The 26944-nt window shown below is 49.3% G+C and overlaps 1 long non-coding RNA gene across 1 annotated transcript; it reads left to right on the forward strand.

Moving 5' to 3' along the window:
- The first annotated feature begins 5546 nt into the window (after positions 1-5546).
- Positions 5547-8958, forward strand: LOC144180441 (uncharacterized). Its single transcript, XR_013324417.1, has 2 exons — positions 5547-6377; positions 8713-8958. It is a non-coding gene; the product is annotated as an uncharacterized LOC144180441 (long non-coding RNA).
- The last annotated feature ends 17986 nt before the right edge of the window (positions 8959-26944 follow it).

The raw sequence follows: 26944 nt of genomic DNA on the forward strand, positions 1-26944 counted from the left end.
GTTTGCCGATAGCTATAATAAGCGGTGAAGTCAGCTTACCTTGGCAGCAGGAGTACGGAAGTAACGTTCGGTTCCTACTTTCTCTGTGCGCACCACCAGGTAACGCCGATACGTCGGTTTAAATACCACTACAAACTCTACCCCCACGTTAAGATTAGCCCACAGAGCAGCATCCGGTGCGCACTTTTTTTGTACGGGGCGGGGGGAATTGTAGTTGGGGGGGTGATAAGGAGTCGCGGATACTTCGGTAGTATCCTTGGTAGGTAACCTTCCCTGCGCCCGTAGTTCGGCGCTTGCATATTCCTTAAATTGCAACAAAATCAGACACGTTACCTGTTTGCGACGTTATGGCTGACCATTCAAGCTGAGAAAAACTGGACGTCGTGCGTGCTCACCTGCAAATAATTAGAGAGCAGAGAATCAATGTTAGAGCTGCGTATGCACCATGCGTCCACTATCCAGCGACATATGGCGACTACACTGTTTGAGGAGGTACTGTGACCCTGTGAATGTATTCATGTTCAAATAACATAACCTGAGAAAAACAAAAGAAACGTGAACAGCTATTAAAAACAGACATTCACTCTCTGTAGGTGCTTCTTCAGTGAAAGTGAAAGTTCAGAAACTTTCCCTAGCATTTGGCGTCCACTTTTTCTGAGCGTTTGTATACTCGTCGTTCGCCATTTCCATAAACAATGCCAATTAATCCAGCTTCGAAGTGCAAGCGCATTAAGAACTACATTTTAAGACGGTTCAGCTTCACGCAATGTGTTCGCCATTCTTACATCTTATATGAGCCAGTGACATGAGAAAATCGCCGTAGTCAGGTACGACGTACTTATTTCCGCCGAATTGTAAAAAGCTGCATGCGAAGCCGCCTCCGAGCTTTATGGGGAATCGTTTGAACGCCAGATGGCTTATATCGTTCCGACAATGCAGGTCTGCCATAAATTTAATTTGGCGCCACATTTTTTGCAAAGTGAGAGCCTCCTCGATTTAACAGTCCTGGGTGGTCCGCGGGCAGTCCGAGGACTGCGTCCAAACCGGGAGTCCCATTGAAATACATAGAAAAATCGAGCACCGGATCTCGTCTCGGGCAGCCCGCGGACGATTCGGGACTGATAATTGTGGCGGCCCACAGAATAGTACCCATTACACTCATAGGAACGCGTGATATGCCACGCCTTATTGGTGCGATTATTCTGGCAAGCACACTCCATCCGCTACCCCATCGCGCCTCGTTACCTTGCTCCCGCCAGCTGACTCAACTCCCTTTCCGAAAATATCTGGTGCGAAAAATTCCTCGCGCCCGTCTTGGGCACGCCTCGCGCCTTGAAGTTAACTTTTCGGTTCCGGCATAGGAAGCAGAAAAAAGTGGACATTTTTCTAGCTTAAATTTACAGCAAGTGCGCGGGAAGGGGCGCGGACGTCGACACTGTCTAGGCGACACAAAGGTAAGCAAGATTTCCTCGCATTTTTGTTTTTGTCATTGATTATGATGTGCGAGGCTCCAAGCAAACATCTGTTCGCAAGTACGTAACGACGCATCGTCGTCATTGTGACCATCATCGTCATCATGACGTGATGTGTTCCGAGATCCAGAGAAACAATCACGGTCCGTCTGCTCAAGATATTAAACGGAATGCAAGTGTATACGAATACCGCGACTACACTTACTCCCAGATAATGTCCTACGTTAATACCAATACTTGTGGTGAATGGGTGATTAAACTTTATTCAAGAGAAAACGTGATCTCCGTGCGCTGTCCCGGTGAGAGGTTTCCCCAGTCGAAGATACACTGGTGCTTGCTGGTGCTAGGGACACTTTCCAGCAGCTTAGAAAAAATAAATTGATCCTGCGTTCTATGGGCCGTATATACCACGACAGACGATGAGTGCGACGCCAAACACCGGGAGCGCCACCCCGTTCGGTTGCAGCGCGTACGAAGCAGCTGTCCGATTGGGAGGCGCGCTGGAAATCGCGGGCGTCCGCGATGCTCGCCGTTTGTGTACCCCCGAGTAGCTGCCGGGGAGAAGAGCGAGCAGCCGAAGCGGCCACAGTGAAAGCCAGCGTAATGGGCTGTCCGGCGCAGCTCCTGCGACGAGGGGAGCGGACACGTCCTGAGGACCGGACATGACTGGACAAACACAGGCCCACGGGTAGCGGGGGCCGGACGAGGCAACAGCTCCGCAGGCGCCGCAGGCGGGAAGCAAGCAAACCCGCGCCGTGCGCAGGAGCATTTTCATTTCGACGAAGCCGCGGCTCGGATCCTTTCTTTAAAGGAAGAGCGAGCGGCCGTCCGAGCCGACCCCGCAGTGGGCTGGCTCGCAACAACTTGCCGACTCGGACACATATATTGAAGACGGCAAAGTTCGCCCGATGAGGGGGACGGCAGCTGCAGAAAAAGCGCCAAGACAGCCAGGGAGGGGCGCGTGGGCTCAGACGACGAAGGACCGGCAAGACAAACACCGCGAGGCCGATGCGTATATACGCGGCTTGGACAAAAGTCAACACTCGCGCGACTGCCTGCAACTCGGGCACTTCGAAGAAAATGAAAAGCCGCCTTTCATAATAAGGGCTGGGGAAAGAAACACGACCACTGCCGTATATTTTATATGGATTTAGCAGAAACGCTGCTGCTTCTCGGTTCGTGAGTGTCCTTCCAGGTTCTTCTTGTTTTTCTTTTTTGCACTCTCTCCCACCCACGGCCAGGAACTAAAGCCCGTTGACAGCGTTGACATAGGAAAAACTTCTCCAGACTTCGACTTTAACTGCTCGGATATGCAAAAAGGTAGCTTACATACGTAAGCCACCACGATCATGACGGAAGTCGTCATGCTAATACCGCCACGACACTAAAATACTGAGCATATTAGAAGTACCCAGTGTAACGTTTTTATTTATTTTTTTCGCGCACAGTTGATGTCTGCGTGGTAGCCACACCTGGAGATTGCACAGACGTGCCGCAGGAGCAAATAAATATATATATCGGACTGTTCCGACTACCCGAACGCCTTGTGACGCGGCCAGAATGCAAGCATCTACCGTAAAATTCCGAGCAAGCGCCCCCCCTCAGCAAGGCGGAATTACCGGCGAAGTGAAGGGGGGGCGCTATCCCGGAACGGCACCAAAATTCAAGATGGCGGCGACAATTGTTTTTACGGAAAAAAAAACGCAGTGCGCGTGGTTTTAAACTTTCATTAGGAAGATGAACTTTATTACGCAAAAGATGTTACTGTTAGTTACTTTGGAAACCATTGGAAAATGTAGCAGCAAAAAAAAAAAAAGTTCGCAGCACTCTGCTGCCTCAGTCTTCGGGTGCCACGGCTTGATCTTACTGCTGTTCGTCACTTTCGAAACCATCAAAAGGCTCCTCAGAGTCTGTAGCCAAAAACAGTTCAGCGCACTCGTCTTCCAGTATGCCCCGGTCTTCTGGCACCACAGCTCCGACATCTGCCAGCCCGCCGTGCAGGTCGCCGTCCTCGGAGCCATCGATTCCGTTTCCAATGCAGCACCCCTTGAAGCAGCGCGCCACAAGGACCTGCTGCCGCGACGGCTTCTTAAAGTTGTCTTTTGAGATCATTTCGCCATCGCAGGAAGTTCGCGGAAGTCCGGAAGGCGTTTAATGCCTCCGCAGATTCCTCGGGCGTCCTCTGGCTCTCGTTCATGGCGTGGTACATTGCAACGCCGAACCGCTGCTTCCAAACCTGCTTATGTAGTGGCTGGAAGCTACAAAGTTACCTAACTGCATGCTGTTTGCTATTTTCACAGCCTCTTCAGACAGCAGCCGGTTGCTAACGGCGCGTCCTACGCTTCTTTCGCGCTCTAAGAACTCGAACAGCGTATCGTCCACGTACTCGCTGAACACGGGCGCCGTTGCTTAGCTTCCGTCGAAGTTTTGCTTTTCCGAAGTTTTGCTGCAGGAGATTGTCGAAATTCTTCACCTATTCACGTATGCGCTTTCGGTCGAGCTTGAACTCTCGAGAGGTCTGGTGCATGTTGTTCCTGTGCTCTCGGTGCCATCGGATCACCTCGATTTTCTTAGCAACTGTGTAGGAATGCATGACCTACCACCGCCAAAACAAAGAAACAAATGGCGTGTAGCGTTGGTTGAAGCAGATTGGATGGGATTCTTAGACTGGCTCCAGCAAGCCAGTGTTGCCTGCACGTGGTGCGTGATAACTGTGTGGAGGGAGGGGGGGCGCTTTCCCGGAATGGCGCGGAAATTTGAAATTAGCACTGAAGTGGTGGGGGGGCGCTTGCACGGGTGGGGGCGCTTGCTCGGAATCTTACGGGTAGTAACAAGAATTCAGATTTCATTAGAAATACCGACCGTTAATGGCTGCGGAATGTTGGGTTCGAGCTGAACGGAAAGATTCCCGCTAAGTAGGGAAGCAAAAAGCGGCTCTCTGTGACATCAAGTGGTCTCACCTTTTATCTCCCGAATACGGAGCAGGACTTCCCGGAACACTAACAGCCACTTTCAAGCGCCGCAGCTCCTCCCAGGCCTACAAACCGCCCGCCGGTCGCTTTGCAAGACCGTGCCACGGTGAATCAAGATGCGTATGGTAAGAGGAGCCAGTGCGTAACACCCGTTGAATGTCGTTTAATGAATGCGAGCGAGATAGGGGTAGCAGCATGCAGAGAAGAAAAAGGGGCTGCGATAGGGAGGGAACCAGATGCCGGCCAGACACCCAGCGAGGACAAAAAAAAAAAAAAGAATCAGCAACGGTCCCGTCCTCCACGTCTCCAGACCCTTGCTCTTCCGCAATGTTTCCACTGTAGGTTGTTTAATTATTCCGATTGGTAGCGGGACTTGCCGCGGCCCAACTCAGAAGCACCGCCCCAGCTACCCAACCATTGGTCCGCACCGTTCCAGCCAGCGACGGAGCGTGCAAAGCCATAGGTGAGCGCGCGTATGCGAAGGAAGAGATCGGGTCAACTCGGAGAAAGGCGGCCCTGTCAAAAGTTGAACGTCAACCCTCGCAGCGTTGAAGCGAGACACGCGACGACGCGCGCCGGGCTCGCCCAGCGCGGCTTATTCAAGGCGCGCCGAAACGGTTGAGTTGTCAAGCGAACACGAAACGGCCGCGAACTCCAGACGTGACGTTCGGCCTCTATTGTTACCGCGGATATCGCTCGTCGCCACTGCGGAGAGATTTGTTCTTCGCCGACCGACCCAATTACTGCCGCGCCGACGGGACGGAAAGGGGAAAGAGGAGGGATAGGGCCCGCGCTGCTGGCTCGGGCCGCTGGCATAACGAGGCAGCCGCGCCAGGCTTCCCGCAGTCCAGCCACTTGAGTGGGTGAAAAGCGACAACGTCGTCACGACCTGCGCCGGGAGCCACCCGCCGACTAAACCAAAAGGCAACTAACCAAATAACGAAAGTGCACACAGGTAAGACATCACGATATCACGCGCTGAAGGGTCGTGTGACAAAACCGAAACCACGTGTGCACGAATGGGAGAGACACGCCTCTCAGCTTATTAGGGCAGTGCGAAGTTGCGCCTACAGCTATGCACTGTAAACGCAAACTAGCCGGAAATGGAGTTTTAATCAAGTAATGTGCCCTGAAAAGTACCTATAGCAAAAAATGTACTCCCTAGGCATGATCTAAAGAAGTGGACGAACCTCCATGGTAGTACCGTTGCCCATCCAGGTAGCAAAAGGGAGGATTTAGAACTACTTAACACCATTTGTGAGATGGCGTTCCGTTCCTTATATACTACCACGTCCACAATAAACGCCCTATCTGAGGTAATAATCTCAAGCGGGCGGTCGCCATGTTAGTCTTCTGTTGTCTCCGTGCACCAGCACTTCAACCGTGGCCTAATGCTAATCAGAACGAGTGAGCAGGACGCGACGGTTGCACGCAGCTACAAAACCAATACCGTACGTATACCCGTATAGATGCTTCAACCAGCGCGATCACAGGCAGAGAGCGCGGCCGCGTTGTCTCAATCTGTTTATTTTGGCGATAGGTGTTGTCAAACTCTGCTGCTAACGAAGAGGCAGTTCGCGCCATTGCAAACAATTGCAATGTTCATCTGCTTCGCTTGCTTGCGCATACATAGACGATTTAAATTCTCGTGCCAGCCCGCCAACGCACCCGACTGCAGCGACTCAACTTGCCCTGGCGGCACGACTGGCTGCCCGGATGTAAACCTGTAAACAACCTCTGTGTGTGTATCAACGCAGCGCGGCCGGTGACTCGGCGCGGCCGGAGCTTCAAGCCTCGCCTTGGGCCGTCGTTTTTTCGTATTTGTGAAGGACTAGTAGTGCCATTTGGTGGAAAGATTTTCATGTGCTCCTGTCACACGAGGAACAGCCGCAAACAGCATTTGGATACGGCGACAGGTGTGGACAGCTCGCTGGTAAGTGGTCTTTCATCAGTCGATGCGTTTGTCAAACGTTTGGATAGGGTTAACAGCGAAGTACCCGGGTACCCGTGCCGCTCACAGCTCGTACACGCACGGGCAAAGAAAAAAGCGCACACTCGTATTATTTTACTTGTTTGTGGGTTTTGGGGTATGCGTTCGCATACTTTTGTAGGCCGGTTTGTAACAGGGCATTCGAGATAAAATCGTTTGTCGCGCGCGGCGTCGTTTCAAAGCAACGTGACGGTTACTTCGTGCTGGCGAAAATCAGCGCAGTCAGACGGAAGCGGGAAGGAAGGTAGAGAGATCGGGAAAGAGGGCGCTAATATATAAAAGAAAGCGTAATGCAAGACGAGAAATATAACACAACCCGCCTGCATTTCTCCGAACTTCAGGACAGAGCCGCACACGGGTACGTTGTCACAAGCTCGAGCGTACGACGTCTAAAAGTACCGTATATTTTTTTTCATTTTTCAACGTGACCTGAGCCACTTATCTTCTCATTACCGCGCATGCAGACCTGATTGTGTCCCTGTGTTTGAGCGCACAGCCATCCTTTTGCGACATAAGAACCAGCAAACGCGAGAAATTGTAGAAGCCAGCCACATCAGAAAAGCTGGTTCCGAATGTATCAGTCATCCCCTATCGCCCTGCTTAATCGAGAAGTCGCATATTTAGACGCACATTGAGCGCTATTTCGGTGCTTCTTCTGGGAATGCGTGTTGGGGGTGGGAGGGGGGTCTTCATCCATGTATGATGCGGTTATCTTTGCTGATTTTTCGCCTTTCGTACGCCTCAAAGTTCGTTTTGTGGTTTTGTTGTTACGGTTTTTTAGTATTTTCGGCTGAGTGCGCCGAGAACTGTGACGCATTGGGGGCGCGGCAATTGGGCGCTTGGGCATATAAAGCTTTGAATTGTGCAATAATAAACTAGTTGCGAGTGTGCGCTTGTGCCGTCTTCATGTGTTCTTGTCCTCGTTAATGTGCGCGCAGTTTATTTTTCGCAATGCATAATTACCAACTCGCCCAACTCGCAACCCTTTTACAGATCCTATACTCCGTAAAAATGAGTTGCCTGTCCTTTTAGGTACGGCAAAATCTCGCGCAGCGCATCATTCTGCCAGGGGGCCATATCCTAATGTCAATGCACACACTATGAAAGCAGCTTGCACTTAATGCGTCACATTGTCTGCTGATAAGCATTTTAGATTCGCCCCTCTCATCATCATTCACTTCGTGGAGATGGCGGGATTTTCTTTCATAGCTTGTTGTCACTGCAGTAATTAATAGCAGAATCAGTCCTACAAATCACAGAAACGGTTCGTTTCACGTTGAAAATAATCACAGTAACACACTTTGCACCACACGGAGGCACAATCGGTTGCAGTGATGAGGCATAAGGGTAACTTGTTGTTAAAGGGTCATTGAATACAACCAGCAAGTTGATTTCAAACGGAAGTCGGACCTCCGCATAGCCATTTCAGCATTGATTTAGTGCCAAGATGCCTTAAGTGCTGAGAAATCGCTGTTCAACTGCTCATCAAACGTGACGCAAACATGACTGCAGTCGCTGTTTGCATCAGGATAAACCGGCAGCAAGTGAAGCAGCGGTGATTAATAGCAGTATACAAGCAACTGAATACAACATTACCACGTACCAAGCAGTTTGGTCAGTTCCGGTCAAATCGCTCATGCTTCCCCAAACTCCCCTGTCATTTGCCGTTCGAGACCACTAAGCAAAATGTTTCTCCATTGGACCTGTGATCAGTATTTACCCTTCACTGAAGAAAAACATTGGCCTTTTGAGGCCCCGCAAGTTTTGGCGTCGAACGATTTTCTCATGCGTAGCTCGCATGCTCCCTTGGAAAGCGGTACTGCCACCCCAAGTATGGACGAGTAGCACCATCCAGCGGCAGCCAAGAAAGAAGTTGTGCGCGTCAGGCCACTTAAGCCCTTCCGGTGAAAACGTGTTTTTGCTAGTTTCAACCTTATTTAAAAAAAATGCCAGGTGTAAGAGGGGTATAATAGTGTTCTCCGTGAGCTAATCTATCAACCTAGAGAGACTTGCATTTTAACTTCACTATCATTTAAAGTTGTGCTCGAGTATATTGTGCGGAAGTAATATCTTTTTTATTGCTGCAAAAGCCACCATGGTTAATGTACTGGCACTTGGTTTTATGAAGCCTTTGCATTCCTAATTTAAGTACTGAATCTTCGCAGGGAACCTGGCATAACAATTTTATTACTGTACCGAATTATTAAGTTCATTTAACCATAGTGTCTGTTTTGAATTTTACATGTGGGGCATTTTTTTTTCTTTTTTGCTTTTTCAGGTAGATGTTCCTTTGACTCCCTGCCTGCATTCCGCGAACGGGGAAATTAGCCTCCGCATCGATGGCCAGAGTGTCTTGACTGCATCATCTTTACTGGGAGGACTGTGTAGTCTGTTTGCATCGTTCTGGGTTTTCAACATTCAATATCCCAAGAAGGCACACAGAGCTCTAACGTTTGTGGAATATGTCTTTTTCGACCTTGCGAGCACCAAACCACGTGTGAAGGATTTAGAACTAATTAACCTTTATCGCATCGATATCCCTCACCAATATTTTATTTGTTTTCAATCCTGTAATCATTGGATAGTAATTTAAAGAATTTCGTATTATGTTTCTGACGTTTTCTTTTTTTTTACTGAACAGGGGATATTTGATGGGCCCTTCTGTATGCTGATAATACAGCTATCTTTTAGTGAAGCAATAATATTAACCAACTAATATAACTTGAAACAATTTTCTAACTAATGTTGGCAACTGGTGCCAAATGAATCAACTAAAAATTATCGGAAAAACACGAATTACATGGCTGCTTCTTCTCACTCTGAAGAAGCTGTCGCGATACCACCCATTCTGTTCTATATCCTTGCAATTAACCCCTCAGACTGGGTCACTTTTCTTGGCGCATTTGTGTCTTTATCAAAACGCACTGGTATTTTCCGCAGCATATTTCTCGTTCTTTATATTACTCATTTATCCATAGCCATCTCATTGCTGTCTGTCTCCTACATCATTTATCTCTTGTGCCTTTACCATCTACAAAATGCTCGTTACCTTTCCATATCAAATCGTTACACAGCTCTCGCTCATTTCACCACCAATTGAAAACATTTTTTGTTGTTTTAAACCACTGCAACCATTTTTTTCACTTTGTGTACTGAGTACTGATGCGTACGATAAGTACTCACGTGTTCTCAATCCTCTAGTATTATATAATGATGTCACTTACCATGCCGTTGTGTTTGTGCCTATATGTTTTTCGCGTATTTCCAGTTCTTGTAGTAATATTGTTTCTACAGTTTGTTCAACTAGCACACAGATCGCTCATTTCACCACCAACTGAAAATGTTTTGTTGTTGTAAACCACTGCAACCATTTTTTTTCACTTTGTGTACTGAGTGCTGATGCGTTCTGATAAGTTCTGATAAGTACTGACGCGTTCTCGATCCGCTATTATTATATAATGATTTCACTTACCATGTGGTTGTGTTTGCGCCTATCTTTGTTTTTCGCGTATTTCCAGTTCTTGTAGTAATATTAATTCTACGGTTTGTTCAACTAGCATTCTATTGCTGTCTTCCATTCCTAACTGGCGTGTTTTTAGCAATTTACCATTTTTGCTTTCTTATAGGAGGTCGCCCTAAGTTTTTATTTCGGAGCCTCCTTGTGTACACCATGTACCATGTAAACTTGTATGCGAAAGTTCGTTTGAAATAAACCTGAAACCGAGAAAAACCGTGTGAAATCAGTACTCCCGCAGGGAACTAGAAACTCTCCCTTGTGGCCTTGAAAAAACTCCTTTCGGAAGGCCTACAAAACCGCCCCAACTTTGCAAAACTCCATTCAAAAGAAATATATGCTTCCCTTGAACCTCCTAAAAACTCCCCTCGCGAGGCCTACAAAACGTAAAACTCCATGCCAAAGAAGTAAATGCTTCCCTTGAACCTCCTCAAAACGCCCCTAAATTAACATAAGTACTTCCCAAGGGAGCCATAATAGGCTCCTATTCAACCGCCTAAAAAGTCCATAAACATCACTTAAAAACGCCTTGAGGAAGCAAAGAATACTCCATTTTGATCTCCTTAAATTCTCCCTAACATTTCTTAACACTCCCTAACTACCTCCTTTCTATCACCTAAAAACACCCTGTTTTGAGGAGGTAAACAAAACCTCCCTGTTCCATGTAGTAAAAAAAACTCCTACAAGGAGGATCACTAGAGGACAGGCGAAAAAGAACCTCTAGGGAGTATATGGGTGGAAAAAACGTTTAGAGTGTGGAGACCCTATAGTCTGCGCGCCAGTGAAATGTTGACGACACTTCTTGTTACTCAAGCGAGGTAACGAACACTACTCAAGCTAACTTCTCTCGACACACTGCGCTGCCTACGCGATGAACGAAGCTGCGACACGAAACCAGTCCCTCCTATCATTCCGGCAGGTAGCGCGCTTGTTTGGGTGCGGCGAGCAAACGATGACGAGCTGAACACGACTACAGGCCAAAAAGTACACGACGGGAAAGTGGTCAGACGGAACTATGTCGCCAACGAGGGCTCAATAATAATAAAAAAATCGACGAAGTCGAGATAATGTTGTAAGCGCGAGATAGACTTCTGCACGCTTCTTGAAACGGTTTGAAAGCGATATACGGGGATACACAAGATGGTTTGATGACGACGTTGTTATATTCATGCAAGCATGGCTTGGTGAGATTTCTATATCGGCACGTTAAATGTCACCGCAAATTAAGTCAGCATGCGCAGCGATATTGTATGAGGTAAAGATGTTACAGGTTTCGCCCTCGTCTTGTTGTGGGCGTACCAGCAAGGTGCCTGGATCACGGGGTAGTTTTCTTCTCGATACCAGAAGACTCTCCAGAAGCGCAAAGCGGAGGGTGTTCTCCCTGTCTCTCTTTTTGTCATATCGATTAGCTCTATTTATATGTAAAGCAAAATCTACAAATTCTCAACCTTCTAGACTTCCAAAGAGCTTAGAAAATCATATATGAAAAACAGCGAGGTGCCAGTGCAAAATCACTAGTGTAATCGTGGCCTGGTGGTTATGAATCCCACAGTGAAACCAGCAGGGCTTGGGTTTTACTTTTAGCATTCGCAACTAACAGGCACTAAAAAATTAACTAGCGCGACAAAATTTGAAGATGAGTTGGGTCGCGTAGGATCGCACTGATCATTGCACCCCACCTTGTGCAAACAGTGGGAACCCATCTAATCTTATAACATCACACTAGTGTTCACGTGAAAAGCGAAGCCACGATCCCGTCCGTTACGTGGTACGTACCCCAACAACAACAACAAAAAAAATGTCTGAAGCCGTTTTTGTGCTAACGTATCGCGTTGTTTCAGCAAAAACAACAATGGAAGCCATGAAACGTTATCAAGTGCACCTCTTTCGGATATCACACGTCGTCAGCGCCAGCACACAACGGCTCAAATGCGAATCAAATATTTTTGTCCGAACGCTACGTGCCAAGTTTCGAGTTTAGCCGACGCAAGCTGCGCGGCCCAGCAGCCGTTCCTCGAGCCATCGGCGAGGCGACGAGGCGTAGGGACAGCGGCATGGCGGGCATTGGAAACAGTAGATGCCATTCGCTGCCCGTTCTCCCGGCTGGCCTTATTGGCCGAGACAGGCAGCGGATAGGGAGGGGGGACGGGAAAAAAGAATGCGCCAAGAAGAAGAAGAAGCAAAAGAGCGCCGGGAAGCCTGAAACAAGACAGCCGGCCGAGGACTAGTGCGCAGGCAGCAACGGTAGCCGCCACCTTCGCCGCCCTCTTTTCGAATTTACAGAAATTGAATCACGCGAACGGGCCCAAGCTCGCAGCCGGCATCGGTGTAGGGTGCGCAAAGAGAAAATATAAAGCCTCGACGGAGCCGCGTGAGCGAGAGAAAAAATAGCACGCCGACGCAGCGGCCTCGCGAATCAAAGGAGGCAAGAAGGGGCAGCGCGCACGCGCCGCCTTTGGCAACACGGAAACCATTTTGCCGCCAGCGCTCCGGCCGGCCAGCTCGCCGACCGAGCACACGGGCAAGAAGAAGCCGAGAAGCCCTAGCGCGCGCGACATTTTTATTTATCTGCCCTCCTCTTTAGGCGGACCCATTTCGAACGTTCTTGACTGCGTTTCCTTTGGCGAGCGCCGCGTCTCTCCCTCCGTCTCCCCGGCCGGCAGCAGCCGCCTTCATCGGCGATTCCAGCGGCAGGCGCCCGCCTCCCGGTCTCATTCGATTCAGAAGAAGAGGCCGCCTTCTTGGAGAACGCTCTTTCCTCGCCGTCGTCGTCGCTGGGACTCAAGGAAATGAAGACGCTCGCGTCGCCTCCCCGCTCCGGCTGCGCTAAAGAGCCACAAAAGAACGGGCGGGGGGAGGCAGCCCGCGCGGACTGTGACAGGCATATTGACGACTTCACGCGCGGAGCCCCCTTCGTTCTGCCATTTGTGGAGTCGAAAAGAAGGAGCCGGCCACGACGCCTCTCTTTCCTCTTTTCCGTCTCCTCCCGTATCTCTCTTCATTATTCCCTGCATCTTCCTCATCTCCCTCTCGCCCAACCGAACTGCTCAGCAGACGGCGCTGCCACACGTACGCGACGTTTCGAATCTCCTGATTGACTGAATTGTTTGCATACAACTTGGTCGGTTTTGCATAAGAAGACGGTGTAAGCAAAGACTGGACTGGACTGGACAAAAGTTTGTTTACCGGTCTTTTTTGCTTGGTAGGAGTCACGCAGTAATAATAATAATAATAATAATAATAATAATAATAATAATAATAATAATAATAATAATAATAATAATAATAATAATAATAATAATAATAATAATAATAATAATAATATTATTATTATTACAAGTAATACCAATAATCATCAATCGCGTTTATTTACGCGCACTGGTACAGCCAATACGCCATTATGGCCATTGGAAGCTTAGGCCATTTTAGGTCGCCTAGTGAGCACACCCCCCCCCCTCTTGTGGAGAGCTAAGGTTGGGCGGCACTCCACCGGAGTCTTGTGACGCGTGCCACAGCCCCCGACTGTGTTCAGCACGGGTGGCACGCTTGGTCCACGGCTCCAACAGCTTCTGCTGCCTTGCGTGCCTGCTGAACAAGACCGATGTGGTCGGTCGCTCGCCAGCAGTGTCTCCCATTGCTCCGCATCAGGGTTTTTGATTTTGGGGACAGCCATTCTGTCTTGGCATTCCCATTCGGTGTGTTAGAGAGTGGGTTTTTTTTTTTATTGCACGATGGGCACGCCTCTGTAGAGTTATTCACGTAAATTTTGCTCGGTATGCTAAAAAGAAAAAAAAGCAACTGCTGATCACCGAAAGATTACTCGGCCTACATCAACAACTCTTGAAATACAGTTATGTTGCTGCAGCAGTTTGCAACGGACAGTGTGTCATACGGTAACTCTTAAAGTTGTCGATTTGAAACTAATGGGAAAACATCTCAAGTGGAACGACCTGCAGCAATACCTCCCGAATTACTGTTGTTATGTTATGGTATTCTCCACGGACAATATTTCATACCGTAAGCACTAAAACTGGCCCTTTAAATCTAGTCAACCCTTAGTTTCCGCTTGATTTTTAACTATAGGTATTCACCAACAAGCTCTGCTCTCCAGTTTACTTCGGTTTTAATTAAGGCCGCCGAACGATTTAAACCAGCAGCCGTATACAACCGAGATGTCGCTGCACACGACTCAGCGCTCGTGATGTACAGAAGAAGATAGAGTCCGCCTCATTTGATACCTTCTGAAGAGTTATGTGTTTCCTTCCTTCCACCTTTTCCTCCCTTCATTCTCAGAGTCAGCTCGACGTGTAAGTCAGTTCACTTATATGACGTCGGAGTTTTAAAGAGAGCTTCAGTGCCACGCCATTACGCGGAGCCAAGCGATTCCGCGAGATGGGCAAACAAGGCAATAGGAAGTGCCGTGTTAGTTTCGCAGCTTTAATTTATTCGACGCGCAAGGAAGGAGAAACCCGAGTGAAGGACGGGAGACAGGACTGGAGCGACACCGAATGACTATTTTAGCGCAAAAAGAACCCATTGTACATCAAAAAACAGAAAGCATTCACAGGGCCATGCGAATTTAGTACCACGCTTTTGAGGCGCGTCATCAGAAGAAAAAAAAAGCGATCACACGCGAAGAGGGGAAATGCTGGAGAAGGGTAAATACGCCTGTTCTTCCGTTAGCCATGCGTGACGCCTGTGAACACGTTCTCCCCTTATGTGATCAAACCAGGAAACAAAGCTTACTTGTAACGTGCGCAGTGTGGTGAAAAGTAGTTCACACGATTGCCCCTTGCAGGAACCAATGTTCTTCTTAGCACCACAAGCACCAAGTGCATATTTCTTCCGCCAGGAAACAAATTCTCACATCGTATCAGAGTTAGGAACAGTACCAACTTGTTACCGCGCTTAATTTCGCAACTTGCCCACTGATGTTAGCCTTCTGGTGGCTGACAGCAAAGAACGCAACATCGCTCTTGCCGTTTGACCCTTTTTTCCCCCACTACGTTTCTCTCCCTCACCACCATCTGCCTACCATTCCGCTGCATACAGCTCTCTCAGAGTCGTTCCTGTAATTCCCCCTGCCTTACCACATTGCTTAAAACTTCCTCTCCATCTTCAATGTCTGCATCGTTCACGCAGCACTAGCTGAGTATCTTGTATTCTTTATCTTGCTCAGCACGGCAGCTCCGTTCTTTCCACTGATTCCGCACGCACGCACGCACCAATGCACATACACGCGGGCACATACAACGCACGCGCACACAATGCTGGTCCATACCGCTTCTCTCTCTTCTAACCTAGGACAGCCGACTCAGCAGAAAACTACTCCGGCCGTGGAAAATGTTGTCGGCCTAAATGAGCCGCGACTCCGGGCGCGGTGGTAATGAAAAAGAAACGGCGCGCCTTATGATGTCCTTTAATGCCACGGCGCCAAGAACAGCCACCGCGACCAACGAGCAACGCCCCGAATGGCGGGGAAGTAAATAAGAGGGAAAAGCGCCAATAATGGAACGGTAGAAGCAAAGGGAAACACATGTTACCAAGAAGTGGCGTACGAGGAACGGGCGTGTGGCAGCTCAGACGCGATACAAGAAAACCACGCGGCGGAAAATCACGGGGAGCGAAAGGAACAAGCGTGGGGGAGGGGAACGGACGCGGGATCTGTGGGAAGAGTGAATAGACGCGGCCCAACGTGTAGCGAGCGAACGAGCGAGCGAATGCCGCGACCCGAAATGCAGTAATAACAGTAATACGGGCTGGCAGCCAAAAGCGGGAGTGCTGCCGCCGATGAAGATGACGACGCCGACACCGTCACCAGCGAACGAAGCGACGCAGCCGCGCTGCTACAAACCTACGTTCCCTCCTCCTTCGAGCCCTCTCTTTTTGTTCTCCGGCACACTTTTTTTCACTCGCGAGATTCTGGCATCGACTGCAATGATGATGACCGCTCTGCACGGGCGATATAGTCCCGATTGTGGACGCCATCCTTCTTCGGCATCGAGGGAAAAAAGTTTAATGCCCCCCTCCTTATTCTTCCCAGCCTTCTCTTCTTCCTTCTCCGACCAGAGGTCTTCCACGGTCAGCCAAGTAAGCGGGAAGTGGAAATCGCTGCCTGTACTAAAGACCGAGCGGGTGCGGCGGTTCGAAGGGGAAGATGGGGATTTCACGGAGTGGGCTATCAGCGCGACTCTCGGCGAGGGAATGCCGATCGAAGAGAAAGAAAAACAGCGCGAGCGATTCTTGATTCCCATCAGCTGCAACCCTGTAAAATGTGAGTACCGCGGACTGACGACGCAAATGAAGCATTGACGGCTTCAGGGGCGTCTCGCCCTCGCCTGCGCGACAACGTGCTATACTTGAAGTTACAGAACTTACTTACGGTGTGATTAAAACAAAATGCATGTTTCCCAACTTCGATTCCCCGTCCAGTTGCAGCGAATCCGGTCAGATTAAGGAGCAAACCCAAAATGATGCTGGGCGTCTGGTCACAGATTGAAGTACACAGGGGATCCAAGTAGCCAAAGGCAAATTCCGTAGCAAAATAACGCTACGGAATCACCGCTAAACGCGGCTTGTGCATTGCAATTGTTGCTGATGTACGTATCCCAGAAATCCTGACGCAAACAGCCAAAGATAATCGTGTCGCAAGGTGAATTTTTTGGCAACGTGCTTTGGCTTACGTTCAGCTTCAAGAGCAATACCGCGATATATAGAACATGACATCGTATATAGAGTGATCTAACACGCAACGTGCTTTGGCTTACGTTCAGCTTCAAGAGCAATACCGCGATATATAGAACATGACATCGTATATAGAGTGATCTGCGAATAATGAAACATCAATAAGTTCTTGCGTTTAATTGCTCGTACATATGTTTTCGACCCATCATTCCCCTTCTCTTTAGGTTGGCTTCCCCTCAGCAAGAATCCGCTTACAGTGAAGCATCTTTCACAGGCACCATGCTTACAGGCATGATGATCTTTTACAGCGCGATGTTTTGAGCACGCGCGGAGGACGGCGTGAACTCACAGTATGGTGACGCTGCAAAAGAAACAGGGTACACGACAGGCCGACTGAAGCCTTACGCAACGGTAAAGCAGAACGAATAGAGTAAGACTCGAGTAAAACTATACCGAAGCCAAACTCTCGCCCGGGATTAGCTATCTTTAAAATTGCACCTGAAGGCCTTTTTATTGCGTGTGCCTGATTCACGCGTTCTGGGCTCACTCGGCGGGAAACACGGCGTCCACAGATCTGGGCAACCAAAAATTGCGGCTGGAAGCTATCGGCAGAAGGTGTGGCAGGACCATGCGGGCGAAGTTCTGCCTAGGCTTAGAAAAGTTCGAAGGCATTAAAATTTGGCATGACTGCTTATACACGGCCCCTGAAACACGTCTTCGAAGCAATACATAAAACTAATGTAGTGAAGCTGGTTCTACGAGGAAAATTAATCTCTAAAACTGGCATTCCCACATAGTGTGTGCAGGGAAGCTTGCACATAAAAAACTTGAGTCCTTGGGTGTTTCGTGACATCATACACTCAGGAAGAGTGAACTCAGCCGCACAAAACTCAACGACATAACTAAGGCATAGGTGATGATCCCATAGTCACATCACAAGAGAAAGCTTATGTTCCGCCGCAGTTTTAAAGCGACGCTTTAATGTCCTTACTGCTACCGTTGTACGCCAATACATCCTGTAATTACGAACCATTTTGCTACACCTCGAATGGGCACCGTGCGTTTTTAATGCTCATGTTGACATTTACTTGGTATCTGGCACGTTGTTATCTACCGCCAAATTTTCTATTTATAAGTGACAGGGTGTTCACACCAATTCCGTTTTTACTGTTTGGCTGCACGGTCGGAGAGGCACCAGGCATAAGAACCAATAAACCTCCAACGCTACCGATTACTTAACTGCTAACTTACCTTCATTATTACCGATCTACCCAAATCGCGTCATTTCCGACAAATCGGGGGCAGTGACCGTCGATGGCTGCGCCATCTGTGACCCTCTTGCCAGCTGTAACGTTGGAAGTCCGGGCTAAGAGTGAGAAGTTGACGCCTGCGTGCGTATCTAAGTTTCAACCGCGTGAGTCATATGGAAAGCGCTCTCATCATATCACCCCTCACTCGGTCTAGGTTAGGCACAAGATGAAGCAAGCGGCACTGTTCATACCGATAAACGGGACGGTGATCGTCCTCCTTTTCACGCCATGTTAGGGAGGACCGGGAGCACTATTTTTGCCTCTCATCTCATTCGTCACGTTTGAGAGAAACGGGACAAAACGCCACTGCAACTTGTTCCAATGACCGTCACCGCCATGCTGCAGTAGCAAGCAACGTTCCTGCCGAGAACGCAAGGCGCTACTTTGTCCTCTCGCACATACGGAGACGGCATGCCCACCATCACCATCGTCCTCATCCTCATCATGACCCATTCCTCACTAGCGTCAACAGCAGAATGGTGGGTTGGGCCAGGAGCGGGTCGCCATATCGCTCTTTGATCAGAGCGGAACGACGACCGATATCGCGAACCTCACGAGAAACAGCGGCCGATGAGTGGACACAACAGTCACGAGTCGCAGCCTCCCTTTCCGCAAGCACAAGCGGGCTCAGGATCGCTCTCGCCTCTTGAGGGAGACTTATGCGGTGTCATCCAGTGTAATGAGCAGAGAGGAGTTCAAAGTTTAAAAGCAGCGTATGCGCTTGGGCGCACACGAATATGCCCTTAGCCTTTCATCCTAACCATGTCCCTTGGAAAGAAAGACAATATTTTATTGGTATGTCCATCAACGCTAGCGCACTAACGTCCATAACCACGTCGCTTAATTTGACGCTGGCGTTGCCCCTGACGTAACAACGAGCTGTGCTGCATCACGTAGGGGTAATACACCAAGCGGAACATCCCCGCGAAAGCTAACAAATGTTTCCTTGCTCTACACGTATACACGTCCTTCTTAAGGCCTTCGGACCCCTTTTGGAGGTTAGCTGCTTCAAGGAGAAAGTTCCGAGGATCCAGCTCAAAGCGCAGCAATCAGTCGCTTTTATTCGAACGTCCGAAACAGGCGCGCTACAAGAAACGTACGAGACGCGCCCCTAGCTGCGAGCACTACAGCTGCCCCGGAAAGCACGTCACGATAACACGGGGACCTTCCCCGGTAGAACAAAGGCGGCTCGCGCACGCAGGGCCGACCGACGAGCGGCGGGCAGCGAGGGGGTCCGGCGAATGGGTTTCCCCGCCGAGAAAACAACGGTGCCATCAACAAACGGTGGCAGCGCCAGCGCAAAGGTGCCCGAAGAAAGCACGGGGCAGCAGGAGAGATGAAAGGGGGAGCAGCCACGGCCTCCTCGAATTTATGACGCTAATGGGGCGACCTCGCTGGCGCTGACACTGCGGAATCGATGCGGGCGCATGATTAATGCGAAAGGTGGCTCCTCTAATCCGCTCCTTCCCTCGGCCACCGGAGAGGCTGCGGAGAAGGAGGAGGCGGGCTCCTCCGGCGGCGGCGCTGCTGCTTCTGCATTTCCTGGTCCCGTATATATCTTTCGCTCCAGAGAATATGACCATTGGCGTAATGAGAACGTTCCGCCTGGCCGTCCACGGGGCCCTCCCGCACGCGCACGCTTTCCTCGCAGGGAGGAGGGAGGCCCGAGAAAGCGCCGCCGCGTTGTTTCCAAGGGAACAGATGAGTCCGCCTCAGTGCGCGCCTGCGGGGCCTGCCTGCGAGGACCGCGCAGGGCAAGACGGAGCCGGCTCGCAGCCGGCAAGGAAGCGGGATGCCTTCGCGCACGACGCTCCGTCCCCTCGCATCGAATGCGTGCGCGTGAATGAGCGGCAGCAGTCTCATTACGCCGGCGCTGCCCCAAACTCGGTTTTGGGCCCCTTCCCTCCCCACTTTCCCCTTCTTCCCTGCGTGCATGCGCTGCTCTGGCTTCAATTAGGCGCTCCCATTCGACCCCTTTCACCTGCTTCCCGCTCGTTGCTGCCGCTGCAGCAATGACGGTGAATAGTGCAACGGCGCCATACTGCGCGCATTGAATACTTTTATCCGCTACCGTTCATAGAAGTTTCCCAAACAACGTATACGCGAGTCGTTTACTAGCAGCGCCAGCTGCTCGAGGAGCCGGAGTAGCACGACTTCTTGGGGAAGAATTTCCTCTAGATGGGATCAGGAAACAGTGAAAGGGACGTGTGCCTATGCCCTCCAGAACAGCAGGGCGTCCAGTTCAGGGCGCCTGCGTTTTCACCACCGGTCGTGCTGCAGTGCACGTCCCGCGAGCATGTGTGCACGGACACGCGCGCTCCTGGTGTTCCGTGCTGAAGTGAATTCTTCCGAAAGGACAAGACGACGGTGTCCGTTCTGGAACAACTTTCCTCGTGTCATGTGCCCCGGGAATGAAACAAGCCTTCAAAGCACGATTTGCCTCGAATGCTCCCTTGGACCCTGAACGCGTTCGATGTTCCTACACTGGTTTCAGAACTGCATCCACTGTATACTTCGACATAAAATAAAAGAGTGCCAGCGTTATTTCCGCGTTTCAACCTTAACAAAAGTTGATGCTTGGATGCCCCTGAAATGTCTTTGTAATTGGTTACAGAAGAGGTTTTCCTATATTGCCACAAGAATTACGTTTCGCTAACAACCAGCACAGCATTACACCAAGAAAGGCCATCGCACACAGAAAAAAGAAATAGTCGGAATAATTAGGTTAGCTTACGGCGAGGCAACAAACGCCATCATTCCATTCGAGCAGTATTTTAGTGTTTATTGACTGAATAACATTCTAAAGACAACGCAGCAATTGTCAGAAACTGCAGGCCGAGAAAAACTTTTCGGACACTCATATCTGGTTGAAATCAAACCAGGATGGCAACAGCGGATAAAGGACTCGCTTGAACGGCGTCGGAATTCAGTGCTGTTTATTTTTGTTTTCAATTTTTAAACATTTTAACTACTTTTCAAAACTTACTTAAGGAGATACATTTACCATCACAACGCATCAATTTACTCTAAGATCAACCCACTGTAATTTTTGCTATCAGTATGCTATCAGTTGCGGGTCTAAGCAACAACTTTCATCGCTCTCCTAAAGTAGTAAGATGGAAGTTCGGGGTCCTGTTGGAGCTTCGGTAGGTGAGGGGTGGTGGGCGTTGTTGGCTGAACCTGGCCGCTCCTACGTGTTGGAGTGTTTCTGACGCCCCACGCACTGGGAACTCGTGCGAGTGCTGGCTCGGGTACATTCGGTTGAGTAGTCGGCAGTACGAATACGATCTGTTTGAATGCGCCTGTATGTTGTCTGTTGCTCCGTCGTTAGCTTGAAGGGGGGGTCGGCAAAGCTATGTCTCTAGCAGCTAGCAGCTGTGCTGCTTCAATACATCTCTGAAACATTTGTGTATACTGTATAGTACTGCAGTCAAAAAATGAAGTAAGCTCAATACATCCCTGAAACATTTACGTATACTGTATATTAGTGCAGTCAAAAAATGAAGGAAGCTCAATACATCACTGAAACATTTACTTATACTGTATAGTAGTGCAGTCAAAAAATGAAGGTCGCTCAATACATCACTGAAACATTTACGTTTACTGTATAGTAGTGCAGTCAAAAAATGAAGGAAGCTCACACTAATACGTAAGACTTGAAGGTAGCGAAGCCGTACGCAACCTTCACGACCTCCACAAAGGTTTAAGTCCGTGATTACAGTCGATTTGCTTTTTCTTCGCTGCCGCAACGAACTTTACTCCATCACTGTTGCCATTAAGTGTGAGCTAGCTGCCTCTTTTTTGGAAGTGATAATGATTGTACATCACTTTGGAGGGGCGTACGCTATGACGTGTCTTTTTCGTTCCGAGCGAGTGTTGCCACAATTTCGGGGAACGTTGGAGGTTTGTTTGTTTGTTTGTTTGTTTGTTTGTTTGTTTGTTTGTGTGGGGGGGTGCGTGCGTGCGTGCGTGCGTGCGTGCGTGTGCGTGTGCGTGTGTGTGTGAAACCTCGACCAATCTCCCAAAGTGGGAATGCTTGGCTTGACAAACTTGCGCCGGGGACGATTGGCAGTCGTTGCAAGGCACGCACACACGAGCGCTCGGTATTTTCTTGGTAATTTAAACTGCCGGGCGGTCACCGCGAGGACCACGATCACATATCCGCGCTGGGGAATTTCTTGGTATTTTTAACTGCAGACACAAAAATTTACTATTTCCTAACAGGTTCGCTGTTAATAATGCTGCTCTGTGTAGCGAATGTGTAAATATTTTACTCGTTACGCGAATGATTCTAATGTTGCCATACGAGATAACATAATACCCCGTGACGACTCTCGTTAAGCCTCAAATTTCACGTCTTAAATGCGTCAAAGCAAAAAAAAAAAAAAAAGCCCCAACCACATAAACTCACCACTTTTTCTCTGCCACACGAAATAACAGAATACACCGAAACGACGTTTGTTAAGCCCCAAATGTCACATTTCACATTTCTACCCAATTAACTCTTTCACTACCGCGCCTATTAAAATCGATCAATTTGATCGATACTTTTGGGAGCACCTTATCCTAGCGTTCCACGCGTTTCTCGAACAAGTAAAGCTGTTCGGAGTTAGATCAGAAAATGGCCTTTCAAAATCAGTTTTGTTTTCATTTTTGCTACGGAAACAGAATTTCTGACACGCTTTTGAACCACCTGGGTGTGGAAAAGGGGCGTGGTCATCGCGCGTCACTGCTACCAACGAAGAATGCGTGCAACTCGTAATTACTCTGCACCAGCGCTTGTTTTTTGCTATCAGGGCGTGAATGGGGAACTAGCAAACGATTTTCAATCGTCCGGTTCACGCTCTGACAGTAATAATTCCAGAAGTCGTCTGAAAATGTCAAGCAGTGCCTGGTTGCAAAGCTACTTTATGATTTTAGGCAGTTTTATTGCCTTTGCGCACGTTGTTCTAAGTACTGTGGTAGTTCTACTTACCCCAGGACCATTCGCAAACAGTTTACAACAGTTTCGGTTTCGTTTCTGCATCGCGAAATTCATATTTAGCGCTACTACGCAGTTACCCAACTTCAAGGCTACCTGCCATTGCACCTTGAGCGTCCGCGACTGATCCTCGAGCAAAGCATGCTGCTCCTGATTTCACCGAACCCTAACCCGATTTCTGCGATAAGAACTTCAGATGCAAGTCAAAAGATCACACCCAGTCGCCAGATATCTGTTCCGCCGAGGACAGCGCTTCAAACTGGCCTTACACTGCCAGCTGTTCGACTTCCAGTTTCGTTTCCATGCGAGGGTATATCCGGGTGTCTAATGTTGCTACTTAGTTGAACTGTCTATTCGGACGGAGTCTCCGAGAAGTTTTTGTACTGTTTCATTTGAAAAATGTTAGGTGGCGCTGCAATAGAGGAGGCTCGTTGTGCTGATCTTTTTCATCGCGCAACTGCTACTCGGCCAAAGATCGGAGGGCACGATTCTAGCTCATCGTACCTCATTTTTGCGAGCAAGGCTACAATTGCGAGTAAGAAGATGATAATAAAGCTCAGCTTTATGTTTTGAGAGATAACTGACCGTGAACGACAACAAGCATCAGCGACGGCGTGCCGTTTTCAACTTCATGCATGTTTTTTTTCCGCATCGCGTGCTAGTCCCAAATATTGTGCTCGCTGTAAATGAAAAGTCAGCCATTGACATGATGTTTTTACGTTATGTGGGGGCAAATTGGTGCCTCTGATAATGACAAACCACCAGGTTTATTCCAGGAAACCACCCGAAATTGCACATTTTGAATTGGAGGTTGGGCTTCACCGCATGACACTACCACCGTGCATGCTAACATATTTTTTTTTATATCTGACAAACTGTTCCGCGAAAGTCGACATTTTTTCTAGGGCGTGCTTTTGAAATGTTTCCCTACAAAATATATATTCTAATTTTTTTCTACTACCGGTGGTTTGATAAACACAACTCCTTTTTTGTCATTTTTTTCGACAACTTGACAGAAATTTTGATTTTGATATTTTTTTTACAACTATGATATATAAAAACCTTTGAAAAACTGCTGTTATTGGAAAGGCCGTTAAATAATCTGCATTTTGTGTTCCTGCAATTACTGCCTTACCAATTTTTTAGCAGGAAAAAAAATGTTTTCTTGGACCCCTAAAATTAGTCAATTTTCCGGCGGTAGCGAAAGAGTTAAACGCGCCACAAATAAACAAAACCCTCCAAATGTAAAGTGAGTACGCCACAGAATACTGCGATGGTACATAGCCTGCAGTTTGTGGCATTGTAGGACTGATCCTCACTGCCGGGAACAAGGGAAGCACACGAGCATCCCCGGGCCGATTGCGAGCACCATGCACCCTTAGTGCCCCACGAAGAGATTATTGCTGTGGCAGCATAACGACTCGACGCATCAATTTCGCACGTCGCGCCAAAGCCGGGAGACGGCGATGACCCGCGCGAGTGGCAGCGCAGCCGGCTCGCAAATTAATTCCAACACCGGGCGAAACGGGTTCATTACTGGCCACACCAGCGCGCGTCATCACAAGGGAGCGAACGAGACCCATTGGCGCGGCCCGCACACAAGCGTAGTGGCCTACATTATTCTCCCAGGCGGGCCACGCGTCATGATTGCACGCATCGGGGAACATCACTGCGTGCTCTCTTTTACATCACATATTAAGCGCCCAAGGCTGCATGGCCGACGGTGCCGCGCCCACATCGGAAACCTTCCACATCGCTGCGCCGCATAACGTCAACATGATCGGAGTATATCACATGGATACGCCTAAACCGCGTTTGAAGCTGCCCGCATTGCCTGCGCAGAATTTCGCGCTAATATATCTAGTGTATATTAAACGCGTTTTCGGATTCATCTGCGCCGTATACCGCAAAATAAAATGAGGGGGGGGGGAGAAAATCCCAAAGAATGCGGAGGTATTCGAAAAGAAAAATACATAAGAATGGTGAAGAAACTCATCGAAAGGAGAAAAATGTGTTTTACGCAGTGAGGGCACGTAAGAGAGAACGTGTACGGTGGAAGACAAACACGCACGCAGGCAGCGCTTTGAAAGGCAGGAAGAAAAACACGTAGAGGCTAACAGAGGACAGCAAGAGCAGCGGAAGTAGAGAGCCAGACCGAACAAAACAATAAACAAGGCCGTACGAGTGTACAGAACGGTAAAAAGAGGGAGAGCAAAGAAGAGCCAGCAGAACAAGCACCTCTGCAGGGTCCACGGCGAACCCTGGAGCGTAATCGCTGCAGCGGGGGGCGGCGGCGGGAGCAGCAGCGACATCGGCCACGGCCAGAAGCGGCAGTACACGGCGGCCAGCATCGTGCTCGCCAGGGTGAAGGAGGGCCGGTGTGCGGCCGCCCGAGCGCGTCATAACACTCGGCTGGCCAGCGCCCCGAGATTACATTAACAACGCCCGAGGCTCTGCGTGTTACACGCCTCGTCCTGGGTTCCCGAAACAGGCACGCGGGCAGCCAGCCAGGCAGCCAGGTCGCCGCCGAGGATAATATGGACACGCCGGCCAAGTTTCTTCGCCGCGACCGTGTTCTGGGTCAGAGCGGAGCGGCCGCCGGGGACGAGATCATACTAACAATCACTACGTAAACACGCCATCAGCAGCGGCCACTGAATGAGGGCGACAATTCACTGAATCGCGATGGCTGGTGCGGTCTGTACCGTCGGTCGGCATAGCGCTCGTCTGTCCAGCCACAAAGGACAGCATTATGGTTTCTGGCTGCAGAGCATGCGTCCGCTGGGACGGCTGCAGTGTAAGGCAGGCGCAGGACTGGCATTCACGCACTACGTGATGCACGCAGGCGTTAGGAGATCTGGCATTGTGCAAGAATCCGAGCAGTAGTTCTAATCCATCTTCTTGAGCAATAAACCTGCGTCCCAGTCTCTGTTGTCGGCAGGCAACCGTCAGTCGAACATTCCGTGACACGAAGTGCGCTCGGGTAGTCAACGTCGTCTGGAAAAGCAGAATGCCTGAGCATTTCCTCCTCTGATTTCTACTGTCACCCGTGATTCCTGATTTCATCACTCCTTTGAGCTAATCTCTACTTCTAGTTCCGCCATCTTTAACAGCGACTACAGGACGCGCACGGTCTGACCACTAGAGCGACACCTATTTTTCTGTGCGGCGGCCTCTTTACGGAACTGGCGCAGGTTGGCGATGACTGAACACTACCCTCAACCTTCTCCATATCCCTCTTTCTCCCTCTTCGCAGCACGTGTTTTCCCTATTTTACGCACCCGGTAGGTTGGGCAGACGGTAGACGCTGCGTCCTATCGTCAAAGCCGCAGTTCCCGATGCAGCATGCGAAGGGAAGGGAAATCGCACAATACGGAATAGCGAATTATTGAAGCCAAAGAAGGTGTACACAGAGCGGAATTTTAAGCATATACTGCTAAATTTTCAACGAATACAAGTTAGGGTAAAACAAACATTTCTTGAAAGTTAAATATCAGCGATGGAGGATGTTTCAAAAATGTACGAGGCCTAGATACCCGCCTTATCGATACCGGCAAGTCATGGTTTCCAAAATGAATTTCTCGAGCCGAATGTTCTACGCGACGAGTGGTCAATAGCTAGAATCTGCGCGTCATGCGAAAAACGAGGCTGGCCCAGCGAATGAATAACAAGAATTGAACATTTGCACGAGTCGACGATTCGCCACGTCGATCAGAACCTAAACCTAAAGGAGCGCGTGTTCTCTTATTCGGACATTAGCTACACGCGACTAGCAGTGCTCGTAGAAACTTGAGCTTCCGCCGCGTGGGGAAACGGCGCTGTGATAAGTAACTGTACAACCGAACTTTAAGCGCATGCTGGCATGCTCGCAAGAAACCACACACCTCGCAATCATTAACAACAGTACGGCAGAACACGCGACTTCTGATCCGAAACATTGCGATATCATACGGTATCGCGAGCATACACACCTGCACGCAGCAACCTCAGCCTGTAGTTGACTCCCATTCAAACCAAAACT

The sequence above is a fragment of the Haemaphysalis longicornis genome, unplaced genomic scaffold, assembly GCF_048455015.1.
Source record: "Haemaphysalis longicornis isolate Haplotype H1 unplaced genomic scaffold, Haemaphysalis longicornis Haplotype H1 scaffold_4, whole genome shotgun sequence".
NCBI lineage: Eukaryota > Metazoa > Arthropoda > Arachnida > Ixodida > Ixodidae > Haemaphysalis > Haemaphysalis longicornis.